This window comes from Eumetopias jubatus, unplaced genomic scaffold, assembly GCF_037043125.1.
Source record: "Eumetopias jubatus isolate StellerSeaLion01/CBP00866 unplaced genomic scaffold, mEumJub1_p1.0 scaffold_5, whole genome shotgun sequence".
Lineage (NCBI taxonomy): Eukaryota > Metazoa > Chordata > Mammalia > Carnivora > Otariidae > Eumetopias > Eumetopias jubatus.
In genome coordinates, this window is record NW_028274811.1 from 59,818,173 (window position 1) to 59,839,339 (window position 21,167).

General features: G+C 41.8%; 1 pseudogene; it reads right to left on the minus strand.

The window, feature by feature from the left end:
* Positions 1–516: 516 nt before the first annotated feature.
* LOC114217587 (small kinetochore-associated protein pseudogene) lies at positions 517–20,807 on the minus strand (annotated as a pseudogene).
* Positions 20,808–21,167: the final 360 nt, after the last annotated feature.

Genomic DNA, 21,167 nt, shown 5'->3' on the forward strand with positions numbered 1-21,167 from the left:
CATGTGATTTTCTTTTTTTTATGTGATTTTTTTTTTATTATTTCAGGTAGGTGTTATTGCTATCTATACCTTCACCCCATTTATTAAGCCATTTCAATAACTTCACATTCATTAATTTACAATGAGGTCTAGAGTCCAACCAGGATGAGACGGAATGTGTTCCAAGTTAGAAGGGGACAGCGTCGCTTCTCACTGATGTCTCCCGTGGAGCCTCTGCACTCCAAATGCACAATTAAGGTTTTCTTCCTACACATCTGAATGTGACCTTTGGGATCCTCTGGCTGTGGCTGGTTTAGTCTCCTGATTCTAATAGCCTGCCGCTTTGTTGCCTAGAAGGTCGATCCAAGCTTCTGCAACCCCCACTCCCTTGTCGGCTTCAATTATGTGTGTGTGAGGTTCGGGGGAACCCACCAGTCCGAGGGTGGCGTTGGCTTGCCTGAAGGAGGAAGCGCCATTCCAGCATAGACTGTCCTTAATCCTACTGCAGCAAATGTCTCCATTCTGGGGATGGTGAGTTCTAGAAGGTCATGGCCAAGAAGCAGATGTCCTGAGTGGCTTCCCCTGTGGGAGCCATCTGGTCACTTGCTTTTTATCACATTTCTAATAGCTGCTCCATTTCCTCCAGGGCTGCTGTAAAATCATTTACTTGATTGTTACATAATGTCTGCTGTTCTAGGAACCGGGCCCTCTCTTCTTCTTTCATCTTCAACTTGACTTTTAAGGCCTGTAACTCTTCCATCTGCTTTTTGGCCATCTAGTTAAAAAACTTCAGCTCATCTTGCAAAGTTTCTAACAGCAACATAGAGTCCGTGTGATCTGCGGGGGATTCCCGCTGTGATGCCAGGGTCTCACGGCCTAAAACTGGGTTGAGGCCCTTGCTCTCCAAAATTGCCAAGCAGTTGTCCTGAAACTTCTCCAGCAGCTCCACCTTTTGGGTCAGGTCCTTCAGTTCTCCCTGAGTTTCAGTCAACTTCTGGTGCAGCTGCTTGTTGATGGCCTCTAAGAGCTGGTTCTTATCCTTGAGCTCTTCCTCTGGTTTCTGCTTACCCGGCGGTTTGCAGCTCTTTCTGATGTTCCTCCTCATGGCAGTGTCTGCAGCTTTTACCTGCCCATTCTCTCGTCTCGGTTTGGTGATTTTTGTAATATCATTCTCTGAACCTCCTGAATGAAGTCTGGACACATCCACTTCTTTGGACTTAATGGGTAATAGACTCTTAGAAGTGGCTTGAGTTTGTGTGTCTGCCGGCAGGCCGCCACTCTGCACAGTGGGTTGCAGAGTGTATACCATCTTAACCACGCTGGTCATCGTAACGAGGCGGCACGGCTGGGCCCCAGGCTCCTCCAGCTCCTGCCTGCAGCCCTCGTTGCCCTGGTTCAAAGGAGGCTCCTTGGCAACTGCCGCCCATGTGATTTTCTTAATAACATTTTCTTCTCTCTACCTTGCTTTATTGTAAGAATACAGTACATAATACATATACAAAATATGTACTAATCGACTATGTTATTGGTAAGATTTCCCATCAACAGTGGGCTATTAGTAAAGTTTTTAAGGAGTCAAAAATTACACACAGATTTTCAGATTTTTGACTGCATGGGGTCAGCACCCTTAATCCTTGCGCTGTCCAAAGGTCAGTGGTATTTATATGTATAACTACATGAGTTGTTTGCATGAAATCAACCTGTAGCTTTTATTTTAGAATTATTACTAATGTTGAAAATAGTCAAGGGCGCCTGAGTGGCTCAGTTGGTTAAGTGACTGCCTTCGGCTCAGGTCATGATCCTGGAGTCCCGGGATCGAGTCCCACATCGGACTCCCTGCTCAGCAGGGAGTCTGCTTCTCCCTCGGACCCTCCCCCCTCTCATGCTCTCTCTCTATCTCATTCTCTCTCTCAAATAAATAAATAAAAATCTTAAAAAAAAGAAAAAAGAAAATAGTCAAATCCCATTAAATAGAAAGAGATTGTTTTCTTTATAAGGCAAATTGTGTGTTTCAGTGATGATGACTCAAAAAATGATCATTTCAAATGGCTTACCCTAAGATTTTGAAGAATCTATTGTCTAAAGTCCAACTGCTCTCTGGCTTTCTCATTCCCCACTACATCACAGATTAAGCCTCATAACTGAAAGCCTTTGTCCACCCTTTTCTGACTCTATATCTTATTTTTATATGGTAAATTTGTTGACAATTTGATATCCAAAACTCTATGCCTATTTTCATCTATCTCCATAGTAACTACACATTCAGCACAATCTAAAACATTAGACCAAAGATAATAATATATAGCCAATGAGAAATTGTTTTCTAGGTACTTAATCTCAGAACCAAGCCAGTATATTTACTATGGATTCCATTATCATCTTTATAATGGAATTAACTGTTCCCTTTAAATGACTCTTTTTGGAGAAATGACATGAATCTGATATACAAAATTGTGCATTTTTCTGAAGGATTGCTTCAGATGTCAGGATAAAGACAAAATAATTGCACAGAGTGAAATCCAAAAGGAACACAAATCGTTAAGGTCAGGTGTGGCTTCCCCATGGCTTGAGCAAAATTATTACTTCCATCAAGGCAGCAATTCCCCTTTCAAGCAGGAAATCACTGGCACTCCCTTGAGTCACTTGCAAACTGGGTTGTTATAAATGTGACATCAACTCACATCCACAATCACGGTCCCATAATTTTCACTGTAAACATTTAAAGCCCCATTTCATGGGCCTGCATGTTCTTGATAAAGATGACAGACTCCAAATGATATTTAGCCAAGTGACGGTTACCCTGTAGATGGCTGCTTAGGAAGGCTGACCACCAGGGTAACTGACATGTTTGTCCGTTTCCCCAGAACCCATCATTATAATGTTCAGGTATTAGAACACATCAAACATTACAACATGAGAGACTGCCAAAGGTTACACAAACTACAAAGCCATGCTCTTGTTGGTGAATGATTCAGATAATTACAATGAAAATAACATCACTAAGGTTCATAAACTGAAACTAATATTAAAGAAAACAAATGAAGCTTTACTGTGTGGTAAAAGAACATAAGATTCTAGCCTCGAATCGTAGAATCCTACAGTTGGAAACTGCCTTAGAGCTCATCTAGTTCAGCTACCCATCTGATACAAACATTTCTTCTACAACATTCTTGACAAGTCGTCATTCAGCCTTTCCTTGTTCATATCCAGTGTCCAAAAATGCACTACTGCTGTTGAGTCAAAATTTGCCTTTCTGAAACTTCCACTTGTTGACCGTTTTCTAGAGCTTTTTAAATCAATTTGGTCACTCCCTATACTACTTCAGTTGTTTTTTTAAAATATAATAGGGGCACCTGGGTGGCTCAGGCGGTTGAGTGTCCAACTCTTGATTTTGGCTCAGGTCATGCATCAGGAGATTGAGCCCCACATCAGGCTCCACGCTCAGCGGCATTCTGCTTGGATATTCTCTCCCTTTGCCCTTTTCCCCACTCACACTCTCTTTCTCTCTAAAATAAATTAAAAAATCCTTAAAAAATATATATCAAGCATTTATTGAGTGCTTACTATAGTCCAAGCGTTGAAGTAGGTATTTTATACGAACTATCTTATTTATTTAGTGATTACGAACATCAGCTCTGGAGCCAAACTTTCTGAGTTAGAATTCTGGCTTGGCCATGTACCAGCTTTGTGACTTTAGAAAAGTCATTTAACCTCTCTGTGGTGCCTTGGCTCCTCAACTATAAACTAGGGATAATAACAATCATGCCTACATGATAGAGTTGTTATTCAAATTAAATTCTAGTACATGTAATGTGTTTAGAACAGTGCCTAGGATGTGATAAACACTACAAAAACGTTGTTGCACTACTCACTGCTATTATTTTTATCATAACCTCATTTTACAGAGGAGGAGGCTGAGGTTTAGTGAAGAGATTAGGCCACTTAAGTACAGGATTTTCAATGATCATTAAAGCACATCTGGAGGGCGCCTGGGTGGCTCAGTTGGTTAAGCGACTGCCTTCGGCTCAGGTCATGATCCTGGAGTCCCGGGATCGAGTCCCACATCGGGCTCCCTGCCCAGCAGGGAGTCTGCTTCTCCCTCTGACCCTCTGACCCTCTTCCCTCTCGTGCTCTCTATCTCTCATTCTCTCTCAAATAAATAAATAAAATCTTTAAAAAAAAAAATAAAGCACATCTGGAATTGATTATCCAGTGTTTGCTATTTCTTGTTTATTTGCTATTCCATTTAGCTTTGTGTATTCATCTACTTAAATAGATTCAACTCTGGGGACTCATTTCAAATAAAATTTGAACTCAAAAATTGAACTCATTTCAAATAAAATTTCAAATAAAATTTTTTTAAAAAATAAAAATAAATAAAATGTATCAAGAATCATAAAATTTTTCAAAGCCTTTGATTCAATAATTCCACTCTTGGAAAGTTACTCCAGGGAAATAATTCAACAAATCGAGTAAGCTGCGTACCTGCAAGTCTTTCTCATGGCATTACTAGCTCCATCCCACAAAAATATATTAGGGGTAAAAATTAGGGGTATAGCTAGATAAATTATGATAAATAGACAGGAAAATTATGTAGTTAATTAAATAAACATTATGACATATGAAAACATGGAAGGAAGTTGTTTTTTTTTTTAAGATTTTATTTATTTATTTGACAGAGAGAGACACAGCAGGAGAGGGAACACAAGCCGGGGAAGTGGGAGAGGGAGAAGCAGACTCCCTGTTGAACAGGGAGCCCGATGCGGGGCTCAATCCCAGGACCCTGGGATCATGACCTGAGCCAAAGGCAGACGCTTAACTGACTGAGCCACCCAGGCACCCTGGAAGGAAGTTTATTATATGATACTAAATGGAAAAAGAAAACCTAAAATTGAGTTATAATGGAAATTATCACTATTAAAAACATGTATGCTTGAAGACAAAACTGGGAGAAAATACCTCCAAAATGGAAATAATTCTGTTAAAATGGTATAATCACTGGTTCACTTCAAAAAAAATTGTTTTTATGTTTATACAATAGAATGCTATAGAGCGATGAAGATGGACTAAAATGACCTGTATGAATATGAATACATCTTGAGCAAAAAAAGTTTCAGAAAAATATATATGCCATGATTCCATTTATACAAAGTTTTTAAAACTTATAAATGCCACACTATGTATTACTTGGAGTTGCAAACATACACACACATGTGATAAAAGTTAAAATATTTGAATGGAAACACTAAACACCAAATTTAGGCTGGTGATTACTTCTGGGCCTAGGGAGGGAAATGTGACCAGGAAGAGATAACTTCTTAAACTCATTGGAGAGTAGACAGACCAACAATATTGTCTTCTCCCAGTGGTTCTCAACTCCCCTGAGGAGTTTATTAAAAATACAGATGCCTGGGCCCCACCACTATAGATTCAGAGTCAGCTGGTTTAGGGTAAGGCCTGGGCCTCTGTCATTTTAAAAGCTCCCAGGAAATTATAATGAGCACTGAGTTCTCACCCCTCAATGAGAGTTGAGAAGTGATGTGTTCTTTTGGATAGCTAAAATATATAATAATGATTAAAATTGATCTTTCATGTTGATATATTGTTTGAGCAATAAAAACACACGATTCAAAAAATATGTATCTTGGATTTTGCTTGACTCTAAATCAGAAAACCCTGCAGCTCTGTGGGCACAGGTATCCATGGGATCCCTGCTGCCCACGGTGCAGAGAAACTTATGTGCGCATTATGGAGGAGTGGAAACAGTACAGTTTAAATGGTCATGCCAGCAACAGCACAATTGAAAATGACACTCCCACAGGATTGTTTTCCCTGCAGAGTGAATTTCACAAGAGCTCCCTTCTAGAAGGCAACTTCTGCAACCAGCAGCTTCCTCCTCCTCTAGGCCCCTCTCTCACCACTGTAATAAAGGAAAAAAGGGAGAGAAGCCCATCTGTTCTGTCTCTGCAAGGCAGACTTGTCAGATTTCCATGATGCCAGGCCAGCGGGTACAGTGGCAGAATCACCCCATGGGCCAAAAGGAGGAGAGCCAATTGCCTTCTAAGGCAGTGTGCCCTGGGGATGGTCTTGAATTCAGGAAGAGAAGCCAAAGGAAACTTCCGTGGCCAAGTCCTGGCCGCAGGTTAAGTAAATGAGGAAAAAGAGCCCAGGAGCACTGAAAGGTCTAACCACCCCACTCACCAGCTGTTCGCCCTCCCCAGCCTCTCCCTCTTCTTTGTTCCTTGCCTGTGGGCTCTTTGCATGGACTTCTGTCCTTATTCTTTCAGGTTTTCTTTAGAAACCAGGGTGGGGAGTGTGAAGGAGTGGATGTCAGGCAGAGATAAAGCAGTAACTTTTATAGCGGGGCAGACAATAAAATAAATGAATTGTAGGAATGTTAAGGAAAGAGCCAAATTAACAGAATAACCTATACGGACAGAGCTGTAGTCTCTTAGCAACTTAAAATCAGGTACTCTTAAAGACAAAAGAAATGACCCCTTTTGGTAAAACAATAGCAACTCACTATTGCACTATTTACTGCACAATCTGTCATCAGCGGAACCTAAGTTCTTTTTTTTTTTTTTAAAGCGGAACCTAAGTGCTGACACGACATTCGATACGTGAGGTCCTGTGAGTCCAGGATCTCGGCACACCAGAGTGTACGAATATTCTTACTAAGGAAACTGAAAATCCCACTGGGTCACGGAGGTTTAAGCATGGGATTAAAAGAAAGAAGAGAGAGAGGGGAGTGAAAACAGCAATGCTGAAATTCATTTTATTGAAGAACCCAAGTTTTTTTTTTTTAAGAATTTATTTATTTGAGAAAGAAGGAGAGAGCACGCACATGCGTGCAAAGCACAAGCAGGGGGAGGGGCAGAGGGAGAGGGCGAAGTGGGCTCAATGCTCAAGGGAGCCCCATGTAGGACTCAATCCCAGGACACCGGGATCATGACCTGAGTCGAAGGCAGATGCTTAACCGACTGAGCCACCCAGGCATCCCACAGAACCCAAGCTTTTTAAATTGGGTATTTCAATAAAATATCCCAGCTAAGACTGCCTAAGGAGTGCCATGTTAAAAACAGTGACTTCTGCGTGCCTGGGTGGCTCAGTCATTAAGCGCCTGCCTTCCTCGGGTCGTGATCCCAGGGTCCTGGGATGGAGTCCCACATCTGGCTCCCTGCTCGGCGGGAAGCCTGCTTCTCCCTCTCCCACTCCCCCTGCTTGTGTTCCTGCTCTCGCTCTCTCTGTCAAATAAATAAATAAAATCTTAAAAAAAAAAGTGACTTCCTTTTCTTAGAAAAGGGAATCTGTGTCAGTGAGTGGTTCTTGTGGCTCCTTTGTAGGAAGAAGTTCATTTGTAAAGGCTCAGGAAAGAGGACTCTCAAATTTCTGTTGACTGGAGGAACAGGATTAATTCAGAGACATTACAGACAAATGTGCGTGGAAACACACGTGGGCAGAAACAGGAAGGGCAAGGAATACTACCGCTGCTATTATGCCTGGCATTCAACTTTTCTTTCCTTTTTTTTTTTTAAGATTTTATTTATTTATTTGACAGAGAGAGAGAGAGAGACAGCGAGAGAAAGAACACAAGCAGGGGGAGTGGGAGAGGGAGAAGCAGGCTTCCTGTGGAGCAGGGAGCCCGATGCGGGGCTCGATCCCAGGACCCGGAGATCACGACCTGAGGCGAAGGCAGACGCTTAACGACTGAGTCACCCAGGCACCCCGGCATTCAACTTTTCAACATTTATTTCTCCAAAGCTAATCATCCTAGCATCCGAAACAAAAGCTGAGGGATTAAGTTCTGTTCCAAGAACAGTTTTGATAATATTAATTATGTTGATAAACAAACTCAGAAACAATAAAAATAAATCAGGTCACACTTCAACTCCAGTGTTTGCAAAAAAACACCCCAATAACAAGAGAATAATTATTTTTAGGCTTCTAAAAGAAGTCTAGCCATGAAGACTGAAGCAGAAAAACTAAAAGCTCTAGAAAGGAAAAAGAACAAAACGTTTTGCTATTTCCATAACTTTTGTAGTCATTTTAAAGGAAAGAAACACTTTAATGACTAATATGTACAAGTGGTTCTCTGGAATTATGTGACTAAGTTATCTGACAAGAATTTGCCTCACACTTAATTTGTCATTTGTGCCATCATCAAGCAAAGTATGCCAAGACTTTTGCATAACCTGATGGCTTCAGAAGCAAAGACCAGTCAGACAAGTTTCCAGATAGAAGTAAAAATAAATGCAAAAAAACATAGAGACCAAGATTACATGGAAAAGACAGAGCTTGTCAACAAAGAGAAGACATAATTCTTGGTCCCATGTGCATTGAAACTCGTAGTCCAATTAAAAACCCAAATTAATTTAAAAATTCAACAAATCAATCAAATAAATTAAAAACTTAACATAAACTCTCCATTATCATTTGGATATCTAAATATACTACCTCATCATATATAAACATGACAATAACAGCTTATATATATGAGTTTCTTTCACATCAAGATGTCAAATGGTTATCTCATTAATCTCATACCCCTGTGAGGAAAATTGAAAAAGTGATGACAGTCTCATCAGTAAGTACATATAATCTAGAACATTGTTTTCTAAACTGGGTCACAGGCATAAATACAGAGAACAAACTGATGGTTACCAAAGGGGAAGGGCGGGGGAAGGGGAATGGGCAAAATGGGTGAAGGGGAGTGGGAGATACAGGCTTCCAGTTATGGAATGAATAAGTCATGCTGATAAAAGGTACAGCACAGGGAATGTAGCCAATGATATTGCAACAGACGGTAGCTACATGTGTGGTGAGCACAGCATAATGTACAGGCTTGTTGAAATCACTATGTTGTACACCTGAACTAGTATAACATTGTGTGCCAAGTATACTTCAGTAATAAAATAAAATAAAATAAAATAAGATGAAGATAAAATAAACCGGGCTACAGGTGTTAGGTTGGTTAAAAAGAAAACAACAGGCCCCAAATGCTGTCACTTAGGCCAAGTCCACAAATCAGGGCTTAATACCTAATCTAATTGCAGTTTCAACCTCCCCCAGAAAGGTAGTCTTACCAGTCAGTCAGGAGTTTACTGATCACCAAAGAGTGTGCCACAGGGGCCCCTCACCCCCCAGGGAAAGATGAAGTAATCTGCATGATAAGACCCCTGCTTTTCCCACAAAGGAAAATTGACCTTGCCTGGAACAATGTTTTCTGTTGCTAATAACTTTCTTGCCCCCACCTTCCTGTAAAAACCTTCCATTTTGTACAAATTCTCAGAGCCCCCCTCTACTTGTTTAGACAGGATGCTGTCTGACTCATGAAACTTTTTTTTTTTTAAGACTTTATTTATTTGAGAGAGAGAGAGAGAGCATGAACAGGGGTCAGGGGCTGAGGGAGAAGGAGAAGTAGACTCTCGCTGAGAGAGACCCTGGGATCATGACCTGAGCCTAAGGCAGACTCTTAACTGAATGAGCCACCCAGGTGCTCCTAAGTGCTCAATTATTGTTAAATATTATTTCTGAAAGGCCCACTAGGAGTATCTAGCACAGTTACAGTTTCTAGCCTTGCTAAATTGAGAATGTTTAGGGCTGTCTATATCCTGGATCCTTTTCTAGGTCTTTCTTAATTTAAGAATCTTGAGAAACCAGAATTCTCTTCCTTGGCCCAAGCAGACACTCTCCCAACCCAGTAATCCTGAGGACAGAGACCTGGGTAGAACCTGATCTAAGCCACATCCCCAGTGTCCAGCCCAGGGTCTGAAAAAGAAATGTTTATGAAAGATTAATGCCGTAGTATCTCTAGAGTTGTGATATGGAAATGACTTGGAGGTGATCATCTGATTGGAACTGAAGATTAGAGAGCTTGAATTGAGATTACATTTGCTCTAGGAAATGCGCCTAGGTGGCTCAGTTGGTTAAGCTTCTGCCTTTGCTCAGGTCATGATCCGAGCGTCCTGGGATCAAGCCCCAGGCTGGGCTCCCTGCTCAGCAGGGAGCCTGCTTCTCCCTCTGCCCCTCCCCCCTGCTCATGTGCGTGCCCCCCCCCACCGTCATATAAATAAAATAAAATCTTAAATTAAAAAAAAAAAAGGAAATAATGGTGATCAAAGAGATGTGCTAGGGGCACCTGGGTGGCTCTGTCGGCTGAGTGTCCGATTCTTGATTTCAGCTCAGGTCATGTCTCAGGGTCATGGGATCAAGCCCTGCGATGGGCGCCCACTCAGCAGGAAGTCTACTGGAGATTCTCTATCTCTCCCTATACCCCTACCCCTGCTTGCACACCCTCTCTCTCTCAATAAATAAATAAATAACATCTTCAAAAAAAAAAGAGAGAGAGAGAGATGTGGCTAATGCCCCTGCATGTCAGCCCTTGAAATCACCAATGAATGAAAATGCAAATGTATGAATATGTGAATAAATGAGTGAATGAAGATAGCAGAGCTCAAGCTCTGTCTCAGGAGACACCACCACTGGGATACAATCTCCAAGCAATGGAGGAGGAATCTCAAAATGGGACCTGAGATGGACTAATTTGATGTAAATTGGTTATTAATATATCTTTTTTATCTGTTGACACCCCTAACGTGGAGAAGTCTGCAGTCTCTCAGTGGAGAGTCTGCTTCTCCCTTTCTCTCTCCCTCTGCTTCTCCCCCTGCTCATGCTCTCTCTCAAATAAATAAATAAATAAATCTTAAAAAAAAATTCAGCACTTAAACACAGAAATGTTTCCTGATTTACATGCATCTAATACTGATTCTGTCACTAATATAGAGTGAAACACTTCACAAACACACTGAAACATTTGCAATCAGGTTAATTGTGACTATGCAGAGAGGTCAATCTTGACTTCACAATATCTAATTGTGACTCCACAGAGAACTTGCCCAAGATCACGCTGTTAGTGAGTGGGGAAGACAGGATTCCGACCCTGCTGCTATGGCCCTAGGCCCTGTACTCCTTTTTTTTTCTTAACCACCATTCTGCATGAGTTGTTGGTGCTACTAGTTTCACTTGTCCTCCCATTCTAGAACCCTCTGCCATGCAATAACAATAATTACTTTGGAGGAGGAGTCCTCCGTGACATAAGGAAAACAATTCTTGACTGAGTAGTCTGTTCTTTTCCCAGCTCATTGATTAGCCCTATGAACAAGGACAAAGGGCTTCACCTCATTACCTCTCAGTTCCTGCATCTAAAAAATGCTGACATAGTAATGTATGGCCTCAAAAGTTCCTTTCATTCCTAAAACTCAAAGTTTTAAGAAAAAAAATATATTCAGAATTAAGGAGCATATATTTTAAATTAAGGAGTACGTCATAGTTTAAATTACAAGTCTTAGTCTATAATGAAAGGTTTGAGCTTGAGTATACCTTAAAGAGACCCCGTAGGATTTGTGTTTGTTCTTCCTAGAGGGCTTTAAAACATTGGATTTTGGTAAAATCTCAGCTATAAAATTATCTCATTTCATTCACCCTTTTCAAGAGGATGAGTCCAGCTCTGGCCATCCTTGGACTCATGAAGCTCCTCTCCTGAGGCTGAGCAGACAGAGGCCACTTTCTGCTGTGGCATGTGGACACCTCCCTTGACAATATGACATGTAGGTAGTGGTGATGGCCAGGGTGGATGGGAAATGGAGAATAGCGGAATGCAGGCAGGTAGGAGTTAGATGGGTGGCGACAGAGGAGAGAGTGGGACCCACCTGATAGAGTGACACCTCCAGGTGCCCAAGCTCATGATCAGTGTTGACTTTGCATAAGGATATCAAGCTTCACACATATTAGCATGGTGGTTCCCAACTTAAACACAACTTGTACTAACACCCTTCATCTGGCCTTAATGCCACTTCTTTCCTCTTCTCTTGCTCCAACTCTCAACTTCACGCGCTCAAACTGCTGCCTAGACGATATCTCAGAGCTGGAGGGATCCTTGCTTGGACAGGAGTGGGGTCCAGAATGGGGTCACAATGGAGTCTGATTTCTTGAGCCTCTTAAGCTAGGAAAGACCAAGAAAAAGAATCCAAGATGATGCCATCTCAATAATCTCAGTTGTATGAAGCTGGACCCTGACATTGTACTAAATACTCATAGTGTTGATAGCTAACATTCACTGAGAGCTTACGAAGTGCCAAGTACTGTACCTATATGTACTAACCCATTGTCACCCCATCAACCCTGTGAGAAAGAAACTGATATCCCTGTTTTATAGGTGAAGAATCTAGGTGGAGAGAAGTTAAATAAGAACTGTGTTACAAAGTCAGGTGGGCTGGTTCCAGAGGCAATGCTCCTAACTGCTGCCCTATGTTGCCTGGCTGCACAACTCTTCCCTGGAAACGCAGAATGCATCTTATAGGTAAGGAAACTGAGGCCAGCAATGTTAAGAAGTTTGTCTACGTCCATGTAGCTTAAAGGAGTTGTCAAGAAAACCCAGTGGTGGGGCGCCTGGGTGGCTCAGTCGTTAAGCGTCTGCCTTCGGCTCAGGTCATGATCCCAGGGTCCTGGGATCGAGCCCCGCATTGGGTTCCCTGCTCAGCGGAGAGCCTGTTTCTCCCTCTCCCACTCCCCCTGCTTGTGTTCCCTCTCTCGCTGTCTCTCTCTCTCTGTCAAATAAATAAATAAAACCTTAAAAAAAAAAAAAATAAAACAGTGGCTCAGTCGGTTAAGCGGCTGACTCTTGGTTTCAGCTCAGGTCATGATCTCAGGGTCTTGAGATCGGGCTCTGCAATGGGCACAGAGACTTCTTGAGACTCTCTCTCCCTCTCCTTCTGCCTCTCCCCTCTGCTCTCTCTCAAATAAATCTTAAAAGAAAAAAAAAAGAGGACAGCTGGGTGGCTCGGCGGGTTAAGTGTCTGCCTTCGGCTCAGGTCATGATCTCAGGGTCCTGGGCTGGAGCCCCGCATCAGGCTCCCTGCTCAGTGGGGAGTCTGCTTCTCCCTCTCCCACCGACCCCTGCTTGTGTTCCCTCTCTCCCTATGTCTCTCTCTGTCAAATAAATAAATAAAATCTTACAAAAAAAAAAAAGAATGCACACAACTGGGGCGCCTGGGTGGCTCAGTTGGTTAAGCACTTACCTTTGGCTCAGGCTGTGATCTCAGGGTCATGGAGTCCAGTTCCACATCAGGCTCCCTGCTCAGTGGGGAGTCTGCTTCTCCTTCTCCCTCTACCTCACCCCTTGCTCATGCTCTCTCTCTCAAATAAATAAATAAAATCTTGAAAGAAAGGAAGGAAGGAAGAAAAAGAAAGATGAAAGAAAGAAAGATGAAAGAAAGAAAGAAAGAAAGAAAGAAAGAAAGAAAGAAAGAAAGAAAAAGAAAGAAAGAAAGAAAAAGAAAGAAAGAAAGAAAGAAAGAAAGAAAAACTCCCAGCTTCTACAACAGCAATTCTTCTCCTATCTTTTGCTGATTCTGACTGGATTGGGCATTGGGGATGTGAAGGGGAAGTGTCTTGAGTTTCTAATTTTTGCTTCATGTAGAAGCTGTTCCATGTCCTTCCTATTTTTGTTGCCCAGCTCTGGGAGGTTCTGGCTTTCCTGAGATGTGGCACCCAAATCAGTCTGGCTGAGTATCTCCATCAGCAGGGCCCAGGTAAAGGCCTACTGTCCTTCCTAAGACAGTTTACCCACTTTCAAAAAGAACCAAAAAGCCATTCCTCCTCAAGGATAAAAACATCTGCTACCCTGAGATGAACTTGCCCCAACTCTGATGAGCTTTTCTTTTTTCAAAGTATCACACACACACACACACACACAATCACAGAGTGCAGGCTCTTGAACCAGACTGAGAAAGGCCTAATCCCAGCTCTACTACCACTTAGTACTGGGGGGACAAAGGAAAGTGACTTAGCCTTTATGAGCCTCAGCTTCTTCCTCTGAAAAATGAAAATCAACCTCACAGGGTAGTTGTAAGGACCTACTGGGAATTAATACTTGTCAAGCATTTAATGTTAGCTGTTGTTAACAGGCAACATTAGTTCTGCAAAATTAACTCATCCTGAGAGATGGCTTGTAAACATCTTGCTAAGAAAACTTTAAAAATCTCTTAAGTCCAATCAGTGTGTGGGAATTATATGTCTGAAATGGTCCAAGACAGTCCACATTGAACTTTAGTATTCCATTTTTTTTTAAAGATTTTTATTTATTTGAGAGAGAGAGAGAGAGAGCACATGAGAGGGGGGAGGGTTAGAGGGAGAAGCAGACTCCCTGCTGAGCAGGGAGCCCAATGCAGGACTCGATCCAGGGACTCCAGGATCATGACCTGAGCCGAAGGCAGTCGCTTAACCAGCTGAGCCACCCAGGCGCCCGAACTTTAGTATTCCAAGATCCGGCCTTTTCAGTCTTTCTCTTGGTGTAACCTGAAGATACAGCCTTCATTCTTCTAGAGCATCCTGGAGGTGACTATTAAAATGACACACACAGGGCGCCTGGGTGGCTCAGTTGGTTAAGTGACTGCCTTCGGCTCAGGTCATGATCCTGGAGTCCCGGGATCGAGTCCCACATCGGGCTCCACGCTCGGCGGGGAGTCTGCTTCTCCCTCTGACCCTCTTCCCTCTCGTGCTCTCTATCTCTCATTCTCTCTCTCTCAAATAAATAAAATCTTTAAAAAAATAAAATAAAATGACACACACATATAAAATAACACAACATAACATAATGTAACATAAAAATACACATACATGTACTACCTTCTTGTTAGGAAAAACAATCATTTTCAAAGGTAGTATACTTACAGGAAAGTATATATATATATATTTTTAAAGATTTATTTATTTATTTATTTGAGAGAGAATGAGATAGAACATGGGGGGGGAGGGTCAGCGGGAGAAGCAGACTCCCTGCTGAGCAGGGAGCCCGATGCGGGACTCGATCCCAGGACTCCAGGATCATGACCTGAGCCGAAAGCAGTCGCTTAACCAACTGAGCCACCCAGGCGCCCACGGGAAAGTATATTAAGAGAACAGATAGCCCTCTGTATATATAAGGATCAGTACAGAGACCCAGGTGCACAGTGGAGATGGCCTGGCACATTACTGTTTAGCCACACTGGCATCTGTTTGTTGAGGTAGACCCAAGCTTCTAAGCTTACCGAGCTCATTATCCTATATGCATAACCGGCCCAAACTCTGAAGTTGCAGCCTTTTTTTCTTCTTTTTCCCTAAGCAAGATTAGATTCTGCCACAAAATATCCCTCATCCCCTATGTTAATTTCTGTGAAGGAGTGACTGCAAGTATGGGTTTGCATAACTCCCTGTCCTGTACCCAGTGCCCAAGAAGTCAGGGGATGAGGGTGAAAGATTTGTTCTCCAGGTCATGTGAATTTCAACATTTCTGTGTGTCTTCAGAAAAATTTCTGCATGCCTTGTTTTAACCAAATAAAACATTTAGGTACATGTACATTATTCTTTGTTTTGATTGATATGTTAACATATTATAAAATATGCCAAACAAAATCATGATAAACCTGTTAACTCAGAGGTGTTTAGCCCTCTCAATTAATTCATATCGATTTGTTTCAAATGCTTCATTTTCCTGATTAGATGGCAAAAATAGTTTGAGAAACTATCAAAATCAATCACCACTTGAAATGTATAGCGTAGAGGCGCCTGGGTGGCTCAGTTAGTTAAGCGACTGCCTTCGGCTCAGGTCATGATCCTGGAGTCCCGGGATGGAGTCCCGCATCAGGCTCCCTGCTGAGCAGGAAGTCTGCTTCTCCCTCTGACCCTCCCCCCCTCACGCGCTCTCTCTCTCTCTCTCTCATTCTCTCTCTCAAATAAATAAATAAAATCTTTAAAAAAAAGAGTCTCTTATAAAAAAGAAATGTATAGTGTAGGCCTTCTAAAAATGAAGTTATATAAAAAAATAATAAAAATGAAGTTATACCTATTTATGAGTTGAGAACCATATTATGGTTAAATCAGATAAGAGATAGGAAGCTGCAAACTTATTACATTCCATCTTCCTGGATAGTAATTTCAATTTAAATAAATTTTATTTAAATCAATTCCATCCTAAAGTATGTGCATCAATGCAATCATTATGAATTGAAGAGGGAGCAGATTTAGGTAAATAGTACTCGGAGATTAGTAGGATGAATTAAAAAAAAACTGTCATCTTGTTCTGATTAGTCAAAGAAAACATCAAAGAATAACTTACCATTTGGAGAAGTCTGTGATATGAAAAGTGATTTCGTGACCTCATAGAAGGGATATAATAGGAAGAAAGTTTTCAAACTAATTTTGTCAAATCAATCCTACCAGATTTTCTAGACATTATTATATCAATTCATTTTACTTGGTGCTAATCAACTTTTATTATTTTAACCAGGGTAATAAGAAGAAATCCAAATAGAGATTTCCAAGAAGTTCAATGAATTATTAATCAGCATTGTGAAATTTCAGCTTGTATCCTTGTCATCAGCCTACATTTCAAATTCATATTTTATAGTATGCTTCAGGTTTTTATTCTAAGAAGCCATATCATCAAAATCAATAATTAATCCATATAAAATAGTTACATGAAGTTCTGACTCCTAGAAAAAATTCAGAGAGAAATTATTTGGACATAAAGAAGCCCCTTTTTCGAGGCAACAAAATTTCTGATTTCTACTCTGCCACAGTTACAGACAGAGTATGGATATTTATAAAATTAAATGAATATAATGGCATTTTTCTTTATCATCAGCACCAGAATCTTCTTTCATTGAATTTACTTCCATCCTCTTGCCCGTCTCTGACCTGATCATTCTCTGACAGCAAAGACAGTTTTCTGTTTGTTCTGGGTGTGGTCTCATCCATGTTGGGGAGAACAGCCGAGCAAAGCAGGATGCACGTGTGTGACCAAAGCAGAGGAATGCTAGCAATTTTATGGGTTTTCTACTCAGTGGTGCTTCATTTTAATTTCCTGTGATTTATGTCTTAATCCTTAATTGCTCCATTTTGCAATCAACCACCAGCTGCAGATAATGCAGGTCACAGTCACCAGATTAGTCAGCCTCACACTCCTGAGACCATTCTGCACATTTGCCAACAGCATTCAGAACAGAAGCCACCAAAGGGTCACACTAGGCACATAGTTGGGTAAGAAAAGCTGGTTTTAAGGCCATGGTTCTCAGACTGTGATCCCTGGGCTAGCTGCTTCAGCATCACATGAGAACTTGTCAGAAAAGCAAATTCTTGAGCCCCACCCCAGACCTAGTGAATCAGAAACTCTGCAAGTGGGGTCCAGCAACCTGAGTTTTAACAAGCCCTGCAGGTGATTTTGATACACACTGAAATTTGAAAGCCATTGAATTAGACTGATTCTCTAATGTCATGATGCTTTTTAAATGGATGATGTGTTGTTTTTATCATAATGTTTCAAAGAACCCAAAATAATGTTCACATTACATTGTCTTGTATATAGGTATGAAAAATTAGGGGAAAGGTATTTGGGCATTTGTGGGTATTTTTTAAGGAGCATAATATTTTAAAACACAACCAAATTTATTTATATTTATAGGCATGCAGTTTCGGTAGAGAAAAGATGTGAATCCCCTTTCTAAGACCTACAACCCACTGATGCAAAGACTCTGTGGGAAGCAGTTTCCAGACACTCGTATCACCATCATCACAATGAGGTACACTCATTCATTCATCCAACCATCCATCCATCCATCCATCCATCCATTCAATAGAAAACCTGAGCTCATTTGTGCCTGGTAAAAATCCTTGCCCTCACAGAGTTTACATCATTGCTTCACCAGGCCAGGAGGAGTCAGGACTGACCTCGCAGGGCAGCTTAAACTGAGGAGCATGCATGTTTAGTGAACATAGGACAACCACACCCCTCCCCACCCGCATCCTTTTCCCCACTCTTTTCCTCTACTGGGAATTCCCAAAAGGGTGTAGATGCCAGCCTCCAGCATGGAATTTGGCATAACCAATATTTACTACTGCAATTTAGAGAACTATTATGAATGAATTAAAGAATTAATGAATAAAAAAACAGGGGCACCTGGGTAGCTCAGTCGTTAAGTGTCTGCTTTCGGCTCAGGTCATGATCCCAGGGTCCTGGGATCGAGTCCCACATTGGGCCCCCTGCTTGTCAGGAAGCCTGCTTCTCCCTCTCCCACTCCCCCCGCTTATGTTCCCTCTCTCGCTGTCTCTCTCTCTCTCTCTCTCTCTCTCTCTCTGTCAAATAAATAAATAAATAAATAAATAAATAAATAAATAAATAACAGATACTGATTTAAAAAAAGAATGAATGAATGAAAAAACAAAACAAATAATGAGTACTTTTCCTCTTTCTTTATTAGACTTTTTAAATTTTTAAAATCTTTTTCCTTGCCTGGGTATAGTCTGTTGTTGCTGAGGGGTTTTTGGTTGTTGTTTTATATTTTTAATGAGCATAGTGTTATTTTTATGGGAGTATTTTATGGTAATATAAATTCATAGAACTACTTTTTCTTAAAAATAAATTTAGGCCATATAGTAGCTTCCAATAAGAGATAAATATATAACACATTTATTGGGATAGAAATATAATACCGAAACCGTAAAAACAAGGAAGAAGCATATACTCTAGCCCCAAAGGCTAGCACGATAACTGTGCATGATTATTAATTCTATTTCTGCCAACCAGAAAAGGAAGAGTATACAATGTATTGCTCTTAGAGTGGGAAATGAGGAAACCAGTTTTTCAGAGGGATTTCTTTTTCCCCTAATACTAACCCCTAAGATAAGATAAACCCATCATGTGATACCTTATATAAGGAGATGTTGTAGGATATGTTAGTCAATAACTTCAATAGTTTTATAGAAAATCTGGTCCTTGCACTCTCTAAAAGATAAACTTAGGGGGCGCCTGGGTGGCTCAGTCAGTTAAGCGTCTGTTGGTTTCAGCTCAGATCATGATCTCAGGGTCATGAGACTGAGTCTGTGCTCAGTGCGGAGTCTGCTTGTCCCTCTCCCTCTGCTCCTCCCCCAGCTCGCTCGCTCTCTGGAATAAATAAATAAAATCTTAAAAAAAAAAAAAGATAAACTCAGTAATGGGGGTTCCAGAGAGGACTAAGTTAATGTTGCATAAATACAAATACATAGCTTTACAATAATCTGATGTGAGGGTGCCTGGGTGGCTCAGATGGTTAAGCGTCTGCCTTCAGCTCAGGCCATGATCCCAGGGTCCTGGGATCGAGTCCCACGTCGGGCTCCCTGCTCCTTGGGAACCTGCTTCTCCCTCTGCCTCTCTCTCTCTCTGTCTCTCATTAATAAATAAATAAAATCTTTAAAAAAAATAATCTGATGTGATACAAGGATGGATTTTAAGTCACCAAAAAGTAGATGGATAACAAGTCCCTTAAATAATCTTGGTAAGTGTCACTTTTCTCTGCTTAGGTTTTAAAAGAGTGAAATCGTTACAGTTCAAGGTTGTTCTCCACCTAAATTGTAGTGTTAGAATTTTATGCTGCTGACTGATAGAGGATACATAAATCTGTACATCCAGCAAAGCAGTGGCAAGGCTGCTATTCTAGTAAGCAAGTTGAAAACCCTGCCCCAAACTTTCTGCTCTGAGGGAAGGAGGACTGCAGAATACCTGAGCCACAGCCAGAATTTGTCTTCAAGAAACACCTTTGCCTCCGTTCTAGGACCTCGGTGAGGTCATGGGATTTATCTTCCCAGCAATCCTGCTTGGGTAGGGCCTGACGTACATAAGCTTGACCTGGAAATCTTTCAGAGCAGGTATCATCAATTTTGCCATTCAGCCATAAAAAAAAGTCCAGTAATGTTCCTGTGGAACATTTGATTCCGAACAGCATAATTTCCTGAAGTGCCTGCCAGAGTGAATTAGCTGCAAAATAGACAGCCGGGCACCTGCATAACTTGACCTGCTACATGGAGCTGTTTGAATTCTGGTGAATGACTACAGAAGGCAGCAATTGAAACTTGAGCCATTCTTTCTGGCAGAAGTTAGGTAGTAGAAACAATTGTTTATGGAGCGCCTGGGTAGCTCAGTCGTTAAGCATCTGCCTTCAGCTCAGGTCATGATCCCAGGGTCCTGGGATCAAGCCCCGCATCGGGCTCCCCGCTCAGCGGGAAGCCTGCTTCTCCCTCTCCCGCTCCCCCTGCTTGTGTTCCCTCTCTCGCTGTGTCTCTCTCTGTCAAATAAATAAATAAAGTCTAAAAAAAAAAGAAACAATTGTTTATAGAGATCCCCTCCCCCGAACCCATAATACATGCTATTAAAACTACATCAAAATCATACAGAGGCATAGCTGTATGATTTGCTCTGGCAACCCCCCCTCCCCGCCACCGCCCCGTGTTCTAGTCATCAAAAAGTGGCCTCCTAGAGACTGTTGTTTGATCTCACAACCTTTTCTTGGCTCCCTCAAATTTTGAAAGGGCATCAAAAGGAAGGTATTTAAAGTCTCATAGTTAGGGATCTATATTAAGCCCTGTGAAGACCAACAGTAAGGATTGCCTGGTGAGTGAACAGGTTTGAACTGGTTTGTAGGGCAAACCTTTCTTTCAGGGGGAAGGGCTACCCTCTAAGTCAATTTCCCGCTGGTGGTGAGAGTGGTGACCCCTGCAAAGTCTCCAGGCTCTGGACAGCGACCACCTATGTTCAGGTTGCTTTTGCCAAGGCACATTTGTCCCTGAGTCATATGAAATGCTGTTATTTTTGCCACATAAAACAGGAGCCCAATGGAGGTCACGGTCCTGCTGCCCTGGCAGGTCCTGTGGTGGGTTCAGACATATCTCAGCCCAAAGTGCCTTTCTACAAACACCGAGAGCCTGATATACCTGCCAACCTGCTCAAAAATGGTGAAGCCTGGTGTTGATCCCACGTTCATCGTGAGACCTGGCCTTATAAGCCATAAAATAAAAAATTGAGTAGACTTGAGGGGCGCTTGGGTGGCTCAGTCGTTAAGCATCTATCTTCAGCTCAGGTCATGACCCCAGGGTCCTGGGATCGAGCCCCGCATCGGGCTCTCCGCTCCGCGGGAAGCCTGCCTCTCCCTCTCCCCCTCCCCCTGCTTGTGTTCCCTCTCTCGCTGTGTCTCTCTCTGTCAAATAAATAAATAAAATCTTTAAAAAAAAAAATTGAGTAGACTTGAGAATGTTCAGTCATTTTCCTGGACAAAACACAGAAGGGATTTCTGTTCTCCCCCACAGTGATAGGCTAGAAGATGAGAAATCTCTGTAATCCATCT